The sequence below is a fragment of the Stegodyphus dumicola genome, chromosome 8, assembly GCF_044657685.1.
Source record: "Stegodyphus dumicola isolate Sdum_Otavi_A_Nest chromosome 8, ASM4465768v1".
In the NCBI taxonomy this organism is placed as follows: Eukaryota; Metazoa; Arthropoda; class Arachnida; order Araneae; family Eresidae; genus Stegodyphus; species Stegodyphus dumicola.
Window position 1 is genome coordinate 12,181,329 of NC_140775.1, and position 17,597 is coordinate 12,198,925.

Consider the following 17,597-nt stretch of genomic DNA (forward strand, 5'->3'; position numbering starts at 1 on the left):
ATTAAAAATATTGATGGTTATTGGCAGTCAGCCAAAAGGTTTCATATACTGCAGATAATTTAATAACCTACATAACATAACACTCCAAAAATTTTGGAAAGAGTTAATGACTTAAAACAACAAAGTACCAGTTTTTATGAGAAACAACCAGTTCTTTGAGAAATTTTTGTTTAAAAATTGGAAGGTCTCTGCAAACAACAATGAAGAGATTTTAGAAAACTCTAATTCATACACTTTTTTCTTTGTCACAAAAATATTGACATCAAGTGATTCCTCTTAAAAAAAGCAGAAAATATAGCTCTGAACAGAAGTACATTTTCAGTATTGATCTCCTTTTCTAGAAAACCATTGTGATTAATAAAGGTATTATCATTTTCTTCTAAATAATGATCAAGGCTGCAGTATGCCATCCTCCCCCAGAAGTTTGCGTAGGTGATTCTTTAGTGCAAAATTCTGGCGATTTCGTTCGTTTTGTTTGATTGCATCTAAACATTCAAGGGCTATCTGACAAGGGAGGGATGCCTTCTTGGAGGACTCTTTAAAGGGAACTGCCACGTATATACGTTACACATGGGGAAAATCAAGAAAACACCCATGCAGCCAGCCCATTCTCCGAGATTCGAACCACGGGCCGAACTATCAGTGTTCAGTGATTTTACCGCTCGGCTGCTGATGGGCAAATATAGTAAAAAGCATTTTTTAATATATAACGGAACATTATTGAAATTCTGACTTTTCCAAGTTTTATTTTTTGGATTTCTCAATGCCAAACATTAAATGCCCTGCTACAACCTCTATAAGAAAGGACCTCTGTAAGAAGGGAAACTAATAAAAGACTTAGTCAACGAATGCTTCAGCATGGAATTGCTAATATTCTGAGACTAGGGTTTCCCTTATATGTCTTAACTAAAGTTCTCTTCATAGGGTTCTGTTATGATTTTAGATATGTATCTAGGAAGTCTGTCTGATGACGTAGGAATACAGATTTGTGGTTTCTGAACGCCTGGACAACAGATCAGTAACGGCCTTCACAGTATCATCTATTTTTACACACCTTACTTTTTCATTCGTAAGAAAAGCTAGAGAGGGAAACAAGTTTAAGTCTCTCACTCTTAAAGAAACCTTGGAACTCTAAATATGTCCAACATTCATATTCCTTTAAAAGACGCAAATATTGGGAATGGATCACTCTAGATTCTAAATGTATAAAATGATAGATGTAATGGCATACATATAACCAGATCAGTGCTGTGAAGTAGCCTTTTAAGTTTGTAGATATGGGTTTGCTATCTATCATTATGGAGGCATACGCAGTGACATACTTAGTAGCTCTGTTTATATATTTAAGTTCTTATCCTTACTTCCTCAAAGAGGATTCCACAAAGAGTCATTAAAATCATCGGTTAGAACGAATGATGCAGATAAGTGCTATCTTAAGCGTTTTCGGTTGATATTATCTATGAGTCCATTAGAAGGCAGGTAAAATCGATACCAGATATATAATATCAGTCTGTACAGGTTGAAGACAGTAGTGAGCCAAACACATAGATGTTCCAGAAGGAAAGCATTTTTCGTCGGACATCGAAATGCACAATGTACTGGCAGTCAGCCTGTCCAGTTCTGCAAGAATTGATAGGTAGTGTATCTGTGGAGCCTGCCTTAGCAACCATACAGAATATAGTAAATTAAATAATTCGGGAATTTACAATGAATAAAATTCATTTATTTTTCAAATAATTCTTATACGTGAGTAGTACCGTCTTCGCGAGATGTCAGAAGACAGAGAGGGACGGTGAGGATGTCAAAAGGATTTGGAGTAGACATCTCATCTCGGAAACTGCACCACTATGAAAAGGAAAGCAAAGGCGATGAACATAGGTCAATGAGAAAAAGGGAGCAGGCAAAGAGGTAATTAGGATACGTGTAATTCCTAGAATGATCCGTTCTACCTTTTGAAAAGCGACTTGCTGTGTCACACAATCACATGTGATGTTTATGCAGTTAACTACCTGAGCAGTTTAAGATAGATAAATACAGATTTCGGAAGCTTTTTGTAGGTCTTATAAGATAGTCCATGAGAATCGCATGCAAAACCACATTAAAACCTATATCTTGGATGATTGGCCAGAAATGACTTCTAGCTTCTAAAACTTAAATTATGGCTGATTCTAAATTGTTAAGGACTAATTTGTCTCTTTATGAAAACAAGAGGCATAAAGAAATAATATCAGATGAAACATGTTACTAAGAATTTCACTAAAACAGAGGACTGAAATTCGGATGAGGCGACAAAGGTGCTCAGTTCTTTCCACCTATACTTTGGAGGTTTTATGAGACTTTCACAGGCTGAATGATTAAGACTACTGAATACTAGTAGTATCACTCAAGTTCGAACCCATGCGAACGCTGGTTGCATGATAGGTTTTCACAGTATTTACATCTGAAACATGAATTTGATCCAGTTTTCTTTAGAAAGTCCTCATTTCCCCTCAGCAGATAAGACTAGTATGCTTTCCCGTATTCAAATAAGCTATCCTGTTCCTCAGGAGGTCTGTCATTTCTTTTACATTATATAGATGGATCAGTGAATGCTCATGAATATTTCTGAATACACACAAGTATTTTTCTGTAAGTACATGACCAGACAGACATGTTTATAAGATTACATTTCTGTGGTAGGTAAATAAATATTAATTGTTGCAAATTTCTATAAATATTTAAATTCATTTTATTCTTATATAGATATATTTCTTACATGCACTTGTAGATATTTCAATTCTGAGTTCAAAAATATTTAAACTGTAAAAATAGCTTAAATAATACGTTAAGTATGAACAAGTACGCTTCTAACGCGTCTTGCTGCTGACTTGCTTTTGAAGCCCTAAGACCAATTTTGTTACAGAACTCGTGCTGCACCATATACACTGGTTATCAAAATTAAAGGATAATGAAAAAATATGCTTACTAAGTTAATGTTGCAACCAATGCCCGATGCTATAATTATTTACATTAATTAACAGTGGCGTAGCTAGGGTGGGGCAAGGGGGACATCCGTCCCCGGGCGCAGCATCCAGGGGGCGGCAAATTGATGATATACATTTCAGAATGAAATGTTTTCTATTCTTGGAATACAGAAAGAGGCGCAAAATCTTTAGGCGTCCCCGGGCGCTGAAAACCTTAGCTACGCCTCTATTAATTATATACAATTGAACACAAAATTGCATTTCCGCGCATACGTTAACGCCAGAAATATGCAAATTCGGTGACTGACAATGTGGTGCGCAATGGATGCATGTTGGAATTCCGGTCTGTTGTACTGTTTAAGTGGAATATGGTTTCTGAGAGTGATCAGTATTCTATAGTTATGGCTCAAAGCATCATTTAAGTGAAGGTCAAAAGTGGCGAAAAATTGGTATAATCGAGAGAAGTCAAATACAAATGGAAGTCACAAAAGATTTGAATCTGGAGCTGCTTTTTTAAGCAATGAATCGGTTGACAGACAGCCTTGGTCAACGGCGACCAAGAGCAACAAGTGCATCAGAAGAGTGTTTTATATCCTTGTTCACGCGAAGAAACTGCAAGGGATTTGGTTTTAGAGCTTCATGCTGCGATAGGAACTCGAATTAGCCGTTCTGCTGCTGCACGAAGGCTTAACGAGGTTGTATGCAAGAAAACCAATGGTTTGTGTCCCATTCACTCCATCTTCCAGAGGGGCCCGTTTAAACTGGTACCGTCGTCATGTTCAGTGAAGCCAAAACGACTGATCCCGAGTATTGTTTACTGAGAAGTCCACACGTAGTATAAACAGTGATTCTAGACGTGTGTTGATCTGGAAAGAGAAAGGAACACACAACTTCCCTTCTCTTGTCCGTGAAATATACCGTTTCCGCGGTTTAATGCGTACGACCAATGGCCGCATCGGAATCTTTCAAGCATATCTTTCAAGGAGGTTCTGTAACCGTTCGTAGATATGTTGACGAGCTACTGGAACCCCAAGTTAGACTGTTTAGGAGTGCTATTGGCCCAGAAGTTTTGCTAATGGATGAAAATTTGTGGCCTGGTCGAATATATGTGGTGTAAGAATACTTGTAAACAGAAGATATCACTCAAATGTATTGACCACTTTACTCACCCGACTTGAGCATGTGTGGGATGCCTTAGCACGCCGAATTCGTCCACGGACCTTCCAAGAGCTGACAAATCCACTTTTAGATCATTGGCGTACAATTCTACAAGACTTCATCAACACTTTGGTAAAGTCTATGAAATCAAGATGTCAGATGTGCAAACTTGCCCTAGGTGACCATACACCATATTAATGAAAAAATTTTTCTGCAAGAGGGGCTTAATTTTCCCATCAATTTGCTTTTAATTTAAATATTTTGCGAATAATCAACTGCCAAATATTGTAATTTATGTTAACTAATGCTTTTGTACAAATTTCTATTAATAATTTTTAAGTATCAGCTACTTTTATTTCTGTCATTATCCTAAAATTTTGATGACAGTGTAAATACGGCTCTGAAAGACGAGACGAATTAGTTGTTAATCAGCTGTAAGACTTTGAGGTTTAAAATAATGTTAGCGTTTTATAGTTGATTCATGAGTGATTTGGGAATATGTAATATTTCTTATGCACTAAGGGGGATAGCTTAATGTCCACATTCTCTTTCAGCTATTTAATTTCTTGCTGCTCATCTGAAGTTACTGTTTAAAGAGACAACCATATGTATTCATATGTATATGACAAATGAGATTCTCGTATGTATTATGGCATATGAGACAGATGAGTATTGCCATATGTATATGACAAAGATCAGTTTCTTACAGTTGTTTATAGACCAGAAGACTGGCCTGACAAGTAGTTAAAGCCACAAACACTTGTAATTTTTCCTGAGGTTTATTCTGGTAGCTGCAAGAAACTGCTTGCATGCATTTCTGTAGATTTTATCTTGTGTAATGATATATCAGCTAGTTTTTCTTAGGAAAATCTTCACAAAGCCATTCTGCTTGATAAACAAATAACAGTACATTTTGTCATACTAAAAAAAAAAAAAATTAGTTGAATCAGTTCTTTTCTTTCAGACCCAGAAGTAAAAGCTGGGATCATAGTGTTTCCTACATACAACATGAATATGAGACAGTTTCTTTTAGAAATTCCTCCATGAAGGCATCCCTTCATTTAAGCAGATAGCTGTAATGTAATTTGCTATATTCGAACAAATAAAACAAACAATTTAATGACTTCTGTTTCTACAGCATCTAGTCCCTCTCCATAGTTAGAATTTGCTGAATATTTTTTCATGATGCATTCAACAGTGTCTCTAGTTTCCTTACAAAGGTCATTTCAAAAATAGACATTGCGCATAGTACCTTTCAGCAATTCGCAGAAAACCATTTAGTTTTTTTTTTTTTTTTCATATTAATGATGAATTCTGAGATTTTTAGCACATTTTTGCATTAGTCTGAATGAAGCAGGTGGATAGATAATTTATTGTGACAAATTATATAAAAGATATGCCTTTATGAGAAATTTTTTAAATACAGTTAGCCTAAATTTCTCTAGGAATAAATGCAGCTTTTTTGAAGTTAAGTAATTTGTATTTTTATGGGAAAGCCTTGAAAACCATGTGTTTCCAATCTATTTATCTACTGGTTATTGAATCTGGAACAAACTAATAGCATTCCATGGCTTTAGACAACATTCTACCCATGATGAGCCTTTTTTTCTAATACAGTAAAACATGGGTAATTTTTTATTAATGGGTAATGATAAATGATGACCTTTCAGAAAATTTATGAAAATTAATACATGTATGTGTACAGTTGGTTGAATACAAAATGAAGAGCAAAATATTAATGTAATTTACTGTATACCATACACAAAATGTTATAGCTATTTCACAATAAAAAGGAATGGAAAAATTTATTTGAATAAACATTTTGATTTTAAAAATGCATAAGCCAGGCTATTTTCCATATAAACATTCATAGTATTGAGCAACTAATTGAAGTGGGAGACAAGAGTTCATATCTACTTTGTAACATACTTCTGTCACCAGTCTATTGATTGAACAATAAGCAAGTGACAATCAAAATCATCCATTATCAGTCAATGATGTGTGCTAATTTAAGTTCTTATTTATATGAAGTGACACCTGCTTGATTTTTACTCGCTAGAAATACTCTTTCATGTGAAATTAAATATCAAATTACGGAAGTTTATGAAGTTGACCTGTTAAAAATTCAAAATTGAGTCAGTGACATGGAAAGTTCTTGGGTGAAAGAGATGACATGCATTTCTAAGGGAAACTCGCTCGTATACACATTACACATGGGGAAAACCACAAAAACACCCATGCAGCCAGCCTGTTTGCCTTTAATATAAGGTTAGGTACTTTTAATATAAAAAGATTTTACTAAACTAACAGTCTCTATCTTTTTCTTTTAAATATTTTATTCCTAAATGGATACTGCTTTTTGGATTTTTTCATGTATTCATGAATAAATATTTTTATGCTTCAGTTTTGCATGCTTGGATACTGAGCTGCCATTTTTCAAAGTTAATTAACTAAACTATAATTTTTTATCTTTAAGTATCTGACACATAAAATTCTAGTAAATTAAAAAAAAAAAAAACTCAACTTTTATAATTACAAGAAACGCATAGTGAACTTTACGAGAATCTGTGGTTATATCTAATCTAATATTATTATAGATTTGTTTAATGGCTAAAGTCATGAACAGGTTTAAGAAATAATTATGTCTATACTTCTCATAGTATATAAAAAAAATAAAAATCTATTAATCAGACCTTAATATAGAAAATGCATAATTTTTGTAAACATACCAAAGGTTCTTCACTAGTTGTTAAACAAATAAAATCTGTTCAGAATTTTAATTCAAAATTCAGAAAGAAAATGAAATTTTGTGTGGTTTCTGCATATATGTGATTCATGCATATTAATGATTCTAACTAAAACTTAAGAAAAGCCTCCATTAAGAATAATAATGATGAACTTTATCTCTTACAAGAATCTCAAAGATAAATTTTACTATTTTATTACAAAAGTGTTACTTTATAACAGCTGCACATTTAAATAACCCCTATGTTCTCAACAATTTTAGTACAGAAATTATCTTTAAAGTAAGAACCCCGAAATTAATCTCTAAGAATTGGTAATTCAATCCAGGTTAGACTATTGGCGCACAATTTGTCTTCATAATTTTTCCTATGTGCACAGTGAATATGAATGTTACATAATCTTTCACGAAGGAAAAGATTCCTCTTAAGCAGATAGCCTTTGTGTGCTTTGCCATAAATTGACTAAAAAATACAGCTTCATAAAATAAGTAATTAGGGAAATATGAATAAAATAGCCATCAGTAAATTTTTTAATGAAGTTTTTCTTAAAAAATAATTATATTTTCAATTTTAGGACAAGTACATTTCTGAAAATATTGAATGAACTGAATATTGTAATGAAGGTTCATTGTGTTCTCAATGAAATTAAATAATGCAGAATTTTTAATGTAATATTACTATATTGAATGCTTTAAACTCTTTAATTAAGTTAGCATAAAAATATTCAAATTAATTGCATTTTTACTTGAAATTCCAACAAGCAAACTTAAAACTGTTTTTAAGTATTTTAAAATTTTAAATGCATTTATTTGCAACAAATATTTTAATTGTAGTAATTAGCTTTATAAAATTGAATTTTGATTCTTGTTTTTAATGGAAAATCAAAATCCTTAAATAAGTATAGAAACAGACAGCTATGTATAAATATTTACAGCACTAGAGAAAAGTACTCAAAGAAACTCTGTTTCACATTAAATTTACTGGGAGTTAATAAACAATAACTAAACTTTGACAAAACAAATAAATTTCCATTAATTGATGTAGTAAATAAACAGAATATCAGAATGAAATGAGTAACAATGCAAAATTTACGAAAATATGCATATCAATACATGCAAATTATAAAAATAATGGGTAAAAGTTTACAATTGGGTGCCCTTTGTTTTTTGGGGATTCTTTTTTGACGCCAAGATCGGTGCCAGGAAGGTATAATTTCAAGATGGCCGCTACACAAAACCAAAATAAGAAGTCAAAAAATTGCACAAACTCTGTGTCCATGTACACATCAATCTGTTTTCACTTAAAAAAAAAACATCTTAGAATTGCACAAACTAGGCACTACACACTGCCTTAAATTTGTCCATGTACACATCAATCTATTTTCATTTAAATAAATTCAGGAAGCTAAAACACAGTTAAAACTATCATGGTAACCAGAAGTGAGGTTTCATCGGCAAAATTTTTTAAAAAATTGTCGCTAATCCATAGCTAGGGTTTTCAGCGCCCAGGGACAACTGAAGATTTCGCGCCCCCTACTGCTTGCCAAGGATGGAAAACATTTAATTCTAACATGTCGTAACATCAGTTTGGAGCCCCTTGGATTCTGCGCCCGGGGATAGATGCCCCTTCTAGCTACGCCCCTGCGCTAATCGAAGGGGCACCCAATTCTACACTAGAGCCAAATAATGAACAGTCAACGAGAAATATATACACTGCATGAATTAAAAAAGAGGGACAAGAAGAAGATGCATGAAATATGCTTTAGTTTCTTCCTTTATTTACCTTTAGTATTACAGCTTTTCAGTTATACAATGAATATTTAAACAATGTCTGGAAAGAATTAAAAAAGTCTAATTATCTGAGCCAAAACTGTTAGTATTGTGACAAGTAATATAAAATTATATAATCAAATTAATAAATCTGAATCAAGATAAGACAAATTATAATAAAAGAATATATAGAATTACAGGAAAATTAGTTTATTTGAAATATGAAAACAGCCTACAGTATAGCATCAGATTAAAACTTTAGAAAGGTACCTTGGATTGTAAGAAGTTATTAATATAAATTAGAATATAGAGGAAAGGATGAAATGACAAGACTGGAATTTTAGAAAATTTGTTATTCAGTGACAGATTACATTCTTTTGATAAGATGGACAGAAAGCTATTTTGAAGTAAGATCTTATTTGTTCAAAATGTTTTCTAAATCTGGAACACTGCACCACTAGGTAAGGTTTGAGACTGTATATCCCAGAATGAAAATATTAATTAAAATGTAACTGAAATAATAATACAGTAATTTTATTATAATTCAATAAATGCACAAAATTGTGAGATAATTACTTCAAAGTACATCAAATTTAGAACTACAGTATACAAAAGTTTGGAATACAAAAGATCCCAAGTGTGAAAAATGTGAATGAAAAGAGTACCAGCTACACAAAATTCTTTGCTGAACCTAGATGTATACAGACATTTTATGATGAAAAAATGATTTTTAAAACATTCTGATAGAAAAATATGAAACTCTTTGATGAGATCTAATGAAAATATCAACAGAATCAACTTGAAGATGTTTATAAGTTTTTGCAAAACAGTACGTTTTTTATGAAAAAATAAATAATATTTCTTAATTTCTTGTAGAGTTTTTATCCATAAAAATAAAAGTCAAATATTATTGTCCTAGCAGTTCGTACATGTGGTATATAAATATTGTTAAGAATTAGTTCGATTTTCTATTCCTTTTCATTCATTACAAATAACTGTTTTGCTAATAACCGAAATATGAAATATACTGTGACCCAAAATGTTGTTCTATGCCGTTTAATTACTTTTTCTTACTGTTATTTATTTCACTTAGAGTGCAAGTAGATGCGTAGCAATATAATAACAACAGTATTCAAATTATAATAATTTAATTCAATATAAGACACAGAGTAATATCATATGTAAATTTTCTGTCAAACATTGTGAATTATATGTAATAGGGAATGTTTACAAACTAAGAACAATATCTGTGAATTTAAAAATGTTCTGCCTAAAAAACACTCAAGAGTTTAACAGTTTTCCTATGTCCTTAAAGTTCAAGTGCATACCATATAACAGCGATAGCAAATTGTTACCGATAACTGCTGTGCTTGTTTACGATATTATTTACCTATTCTAATTGCCAAGCCGTGATAAATCAAAGAGTAGGGCAACTTAAGGCTCCTATATACCAGGCTGAATCATCAGGCATTCGCGATCCCAAGTGGGAGATTTAATGGCGGCTGTGTAGTTACGGTGCAACAATTTTTTGTGTTTTTTTGTGTAAAATGGGCGGATGTGCAGCTATTAATTGTTCAAATCATTCACGGAAAGGTCATACATTGGTAAAATTTCCTAAAAATGAAGAAAGAAGAAAAATATGGGTAAATAATTGCGGAAGAGACAATTGGAAACCTGGTCCAGGCGCTGAACTTTGCTTAGTAAGTATAATGTTAATTACGCCTTCATTTAGAGTTTATATCTTCTCTGATGTTTATAATGTGCAAGTAAAGTGAAATTCTTGTGTACAATAACCTGAGTATCTGCTAATTTCTGTAATAATAGCTATAATTAAATTAGTCTAGGGTTAATGTACCCGTCGCCAAACATCGCCAATGTGGATGTTTTGAATGTGGAAAAGAAATTTCTCTTCTAATATAAAGCGCAGATTTTGTTTTCCTGTGCTAATTGTGGAATTTATACTAATGTAACATGAAAATCATTAGCATATTGAAATTTATTAAAAAATAAATAATAATTTGGAAAGTCAAGATAAAATCTGAATGTTTGCTAAAGATATATGTAACATTATACTATAGTTGCAATATCGTTGGAATGATATATAATTTTTTTCTTTATTTTATAATCACTGTTGTTAAAAAGTTAGATGAGTTGCTTATGCACGGTGCCCACTACTGTTTCTTGGTTAAAATAACTTCCAGAATTTTGACATTGACATCTGAAGTCAATAGAATAAATTGAATAGTATGAGACAAAATATATATAATCTGACTTCAATAATTGCAAGTACCATATATTTATAATCACAGTATTATACAATTTGGCAATTTTAAAAAGATAATAAGAGTAAAGATTTAGAAATGAATGCAGAACATTCAAATAAGCACAGAAAACTTGTGAAACTGCATGTGTACTTTTCAAAAATAATTGTAGTGTTTTTAATGCATGTGTAGTGTTTTTAATGCATGTGTAGTGTTTAATGCATGCATAACAATCAAATAAATCTGCCTGTAATGATGAATTTCAAAGGCCAAGCCAAAATTCTTTCATGAATTTGATACTTCTAAAGAATGTGATCTCCTCAAATTAAATCCTCATGACATTGATAAACAGTTATTACTGATCTGTGTTACAAAACAGATTTTTATACATGATAAATAATATTTTCTGAAGCGTTATTTTGTGTTGTCATCTCTAAATAAAAAATTGCCTACAAATTCAGAAAGCTACTGAACTACGTTCTAGAGTTTTTAATAACTTTAATTGGATATGTCTGTGCCAATGTAATTTAAAAAATAGTCGTTTAAACTGGCCTTGATGCTTTTTAAAATGCATGTTGGCACTGTGCTCCGAAATTAGGGCTATGTTTTGAATGATTAGAGAATTAAAAATTAAATATTTCAGTTAGAGCAATAAACATTACTACAATTATAACAAGAATCATAGTCTGCTCTAATTATAAATGTATTTATCGGCCTAGTATCTTAAAAGTTGGGTGTAGTGAACTCTTATTTTCTTATCTATTGTAAGAGCACTATAGCAAGAAATATAAAGTTTTATTTTAGTTGTTTTTAATGTTATAGCAAAACACTACTTCATTTAATTTTTGGATAATGTTCTAAAGAACACCTTAAATTATAGGCAAAAAATAAATATTGGATAATTAAATTCTGTCCAAGCTTACAAGATGCTGCTGCTGATATGTTAGACATGGTTTGTTTATTGTTTCACTTTTTTATAATACTGGGCCTAATTTAATTACCTGCATATTTATTTATTGCCTATACTTACTTACAGTCCATGCTTGCTGCCTTTGGCACAACCTCACTGTGTGGTTTGTTTTTTTGTACTTTTATTTATTTTGTGTACTTTTTTTTTTATTACTTTATGTATTTACAGGATCATTTTGAGGAATCTCAATTTGAGTCACTATGCAAAGATAGAAAAAAACTAAGAAAAACTGCAGTACCAACACTCTTTAGCATTCCAAATCCACCACCATCTGTAACTGACAAGAGGATAAGAGAAGTAAGATGTCCTAAGCCAAATACTGAAGTCGTAAATTATTTAATATTCTCCAAAAAAATTGTTGAAAAAATCATTGTTATTACAAATATATTAATTCATCCAACCATTGTTTAAAAAAATAATCACAGCATAACATGTTTACTATTTCTTTTTGAATTTAGGAAACTCTACCTGCTTCAAATGAAGAGTTGTTAAAAAAAATAGAATTCCTTGAGCAACAGCTTCAAGAAAAAGATGCAAAATTGACATCATTTTTGTCCGATGAGCAAGTAGGAGCCCTTGCTGTGCAGTCAAAAAGGAACTGGTCAGAAAAGTCCATTATAAAAGGACTGAAGATGCGATTTGCTTTGGGCAAACATGGATATAATTACCTCAGAAGTACTGGATATCCAGCACCATCGTACAGTACCTTGAACAGGAGGATTAGGGAAATAAAAATAAATTTCGGCATTTTAGAAAATTTGTTTTTTTTTCCTCAAGACAAAAGTTCATTCATTGGATGCTCTTGATAGGAACTGCTGCCTTTTAGTTGACGAAATGGAAATAGCTTCATATCAAGATTTTGATACATCATCTAAGTCATTCATTGGAAATGTTATGTTAGGAAAACCTGCAGTTGCTAAGCATTACACTATTGTAATGCTTAGAGGCCTTAAAACATCATGGAAACAGATTGTTGCCAATGAATTAACAGGGCCTTCAACATCAGGTTCTGACATGAAAGATCTAATTCATAGAACTGTAGTAGCAGCTACAGAAATAGGTTTAATTGTAAGAGCCTCTGTTTCAGATATGGGAAGCAATAACAGAGCAATGTGGTCGTCATTGGATGTATCTGTCTCTAGGACAGATAGGAAGACAAATTACAATATTGGAGGACCTGATGTTTTCATTCACAGTATTGCAGATGTACCACATCTCATTAAAAACATGAGAAGTGCATTTCTTTCAAGTATTATGATATTACCAGAGGAATTTCGTCAGCAGCATGCCTTGCCATCGAGGATAGTATCTTCAGTGTATGTGAAACGACTCTGGTCAAGTGAGATAGAATCAGATGCTGCCCTAAGATCTCTACATCACTTGAACAGAGTTCATCTCTTCCCAACACACTTTTCCTCGATGAATGTGGCATCTGCTGTGCAATTGTTTTCTGTAAAAACAGCTGCTGCTATTGAAAAAGCAGTTATTTTACACCAAGTTGCAAAAGAAGCATTAACTTCTGCATGGTGGCTGAGACTTGTAGCAGAATGGTTTACAATTATGACTGCAAGGCATCCAAAAAAAGGCATCACTATCAAAAATCAAGATGAGAAATTTAATATTTTATTGAAATTCATTCATGTGACTGAAACTGTTCAGTTTGGAAAAGCATGGAAGCCATTTCAAACTCGCATTATTATGAGCACATTGAGTGTTGTGAAACTCTCAAAAGAATTATTTTCCAAGGGGTTTACATTTTTCTTACCAGGCAGGTTGACACAAGATGCGCTGGAAAATGCCTTTTCACAGATTAGACGAAAGTCGGGTGCAAAGCCTACTGCTTTGCAAGCCAAGAGAGCACTGAAATTAGTGTGCCTATCACTGTTCATTTCGGATTATCAATAATCCAAATTATTGTTCTGAAAGTGACCACAGCCTCTTTGATGCTTCTGAATTAGAGGTTGCTATCAGAAAGGAGGTCTTGCATCCTATCTCCAATTCTGTAGTGCCATCTACCTCTTCTGCAGTGGCAGTGAAACGTCGCTTGCCCCCAGCTGTGGAAGAAAATGATATACATTACATCGCAGGAGCCATATATAATAAGTTGTTGAAAAAAAAAAAGCATATGTGAAAATTGTAAAACAGCTATGACCATTTCAGAGGACATGCTGGAACCTGACATACCCGAGCATCGCACAATTCTTACAAAACACAGCAATAAAGGTGGACTGAAGGTCATCTCTTCAGGAATGTATCGAATATGTAGGGAAGCTGAACGAGAATTTCAAAAATGTAAAGATGTACTCCTTCGTTTACAATCAGCCATCACAAAAGAATTAGTTGAAAGAATAATTGATAAATGTACGCATGTGGCCATGCCAGAATGCTGTAATCTTAAGAAAGTAATTATTGATAATTTTTTTATTACTAGATGCAAAGGCCTTACACAGCATCTTATCAACAAAAGAGCCCATAACGTTTCATATTCATCAGCATCGGCCAATAAGAAACAAAAAGTAAAATAATTTTAGAAGGTATGTATGTTTTATATTAAATAATTTATGTGTTTTATGTAATATGTATTACTTTTTCCTAGGCTATGAGTATATTATTATGGTATTATTTTCTTGTTTCTAATATATAGAAATATAGCATATTTTCCAGTATAAAATTTCAGTTAAGTTTTACTTAAAAGTATGGGAAAGCAGATTTGTTTCATGCATGATCTTTATAATACTGGTATGAAATAAATGAATTTTAATCTGTAAACAATTTTATGTTAATATTGAAATGTGTTTCTTTGGATACATTTTTAGGCACTTGTGGATCATGTCAGACAACATGCAATAGAGAAAAGTTGTCCATGTGCATAAATTTTCCCATTGTGTTACTTCATTTTATCTAAATTTCAAGGATAATTCTTTTCATTTTTATATGGCATGTTATCAGTATAAAGGCTAGTGAAAATAAATTGGTATGTGTATCTGTTTTTGAAGTGTAATGCTTAAATAAAAAGATGGTGTGTGTTTCTTCATTTAAACAAAATTTCAAGGATAGTATTTTTCAGCATTGTACTGTTTGTTATTTCTCAATGTAAAGGGTAACAAGGGGAAAAAAACTGGTATGGTACATCTGTTTTTTAAGCATGATAATTTTATTTATTTCTTTAGTGATGCATATATATAGAGAGAAGGTATTTGGTCCAACTGAAGTTATAATAAATCTAATTTTACTAGATCTCTTTCTCCCGTCAGGTGTAGAAAATTTTCAAATGCAGAAAGTTTGTTTGCAGAATTAATTCATTTCTGATAAACTTATTATCATTAATTTTTTATATAACATGTTATTAAGTTACACATTTGACTACTGTGTAATAAACTTGTATTTAGGGCAAAAAATTAACTATTTTGCAGCTGGTGACTAATATCATATGCTTCTAAGAATATTACTTTTAACTTTTTTCATAATTTTTGTATTTCAGGAACATGAAACTGTTATTTTGATATACTTAAATAATAAAAGTGTGTATCTGAATCAATTAATGGATACAAATATTTTACAGTTATTTTTAGAAGATATTTGCCATATCGCTTCTAATAATTCATAAAGTATGTTAAAATATAGGTAAATAATTTGGTGCAGAATTCAAATTTAGGGTTTGAAATATAGTGAATCATGAGACTAAATGATTTTTATTGTCATGATTTGCCTGGGCTTAAGAATGTACTTTTCGCCCGGTGGAAATTGTCATCAAACTGTCCTGAACAGGCTTTTTGTTGATAATAACTTCCAGGCTTATCAGTACCTCCATTTGAGTGGAGGGTATACAAATATAGTACCCAATTTAAATTACATTGTGATTATAATAATATTGTGGTATTAAATAAGTGATTATAATTACAATTTAGATAATTGCATTGTAATTATATTACATTGTATCTGTGAACTCTTAATTTCATTACTTTATGCAATTATGTTTGTTGTAAGTGCATAATCTAATTGCAATAATATAATCTATTCACAATTACAAAATAATTATAAATGCAGTTACATCTTAAATAGAGGCCATTTTAATACTTTTAAATTTTTGCAAGATAACTTCCCATTAAGGTTCATTTGGAGGAAACTATGCAAATACTAAAAAAGAAATTATGCTAAATTTACATATTTTGTACAGTAGTTTCTTGTTATAATGCTGTTCAATATATCTTCAATACTTTTGTAAATTTAACGACATTCATTGCAATCACTGTGGTGCTTTAAAAAGAAGTTTCTTAGTTATGCTTTCTAATAAGAATGTGTTAAAAATTAAGTATTATGTATAATAACTAGCAATTAAAAAACCTTGACTGCATGAAAATGCTGTTGCTGTGTAAAATAGAAAATAAGCTTATGAAAGATAGAAATAAGCTATTTTATGACTATTAGAAATTTTGAATATTAGAAAATAAGCTATTTTATGCTTTGAAATGAATTACGTGGGGTTAAGTCGTCCTTTTACAGGTTTTATCTAAATTATTAGTATAAAATATATAAACTAGGAATTATTTTGTAACATAACTCAAATTACAAAATTCATTCTATATACGTTCAAATTTATTATCTTTTATGGAATAACTGTTTTTTAATTTAGGTAAAAATTGGATTTTAAGAAGTATTACAAATACAATGCAACACAAAGGTGATCTGATTGGAGAGGAAGGACTTTTTATTACGGTTTCTAGTTCGTATTTATTTGGTGAAAATCATCCAAAACACAGAATGCTGTACTTTCTTCTTCCATATATGTTATGAAATATTTCACACATTTAAAAGAAAGTGTTTCTTCAGAGTCTTGCACAATTATTTCCATATACCTCAGACTAAAATGACAACATATTCTTAAGTTATTTTTTTAGTATGAATTTAGTGTTTTTATGGAAATTTTTGTTAAAATGTCATTAAGATAAATTTATTTGCACACTCTACGCTTTAACTATTTCCCCATTTGACACTATTGAAAGTTTTTATTCATATCTTATTTATTTTAGTCTGCTAACAAAACTGAAACATCTAAAGAATAAGTTATTTTGAATATGTTTACAAAATATACGCGAAATTTTTATTTAAGTGAAAACGTCTATATACTATTCGAGAATTAATAAATTATCCGAAAAGTTTATGTGCGCTGAATGCCGCGCGTCTATAAAATAAATCTCTAGAAAAACAGCAGACATTCAGCCAGCGTGTGCGATAAACGCGCCAAAATTGGTAGCGCGGTCCCTCCCTCGCCAAGAGAGAAAAGTTAGTGATTCAGCCTGGTTTAGAGGAGCCTTAGGGCAACTACCGTTAGAACTATATTAACCCTGCTCGTATGCCATTGGTCAGCAAAGATAATGTAACGATGACGTAGTTACACTTCCGGTGATGACGTACAACACACTTCCGGGTTCCGATTTGCGGAATTGTATCTCGTTCCTATGTGTGTGCCTCATAGTGCAGATTTGGCAGACAAGGACTTGATTCCAAACCCGGATACTTCTGCTTGTAGAGGATCGGATTCTATTCATGACCCTGGTGCAAACATCGGAACTGGTTTTCAGGAAATAGAGGTAAATAAGCATGTACCATCTGCTAATGATACCGAAGTGAATGCTAATGATACCGAATGATCTACAGAGGGGTATACGAATTGTTTTAGATTTTCCTGTGGATGAAAAGCCTGAAGGAACTGAATCTCCAGACTGTGATAT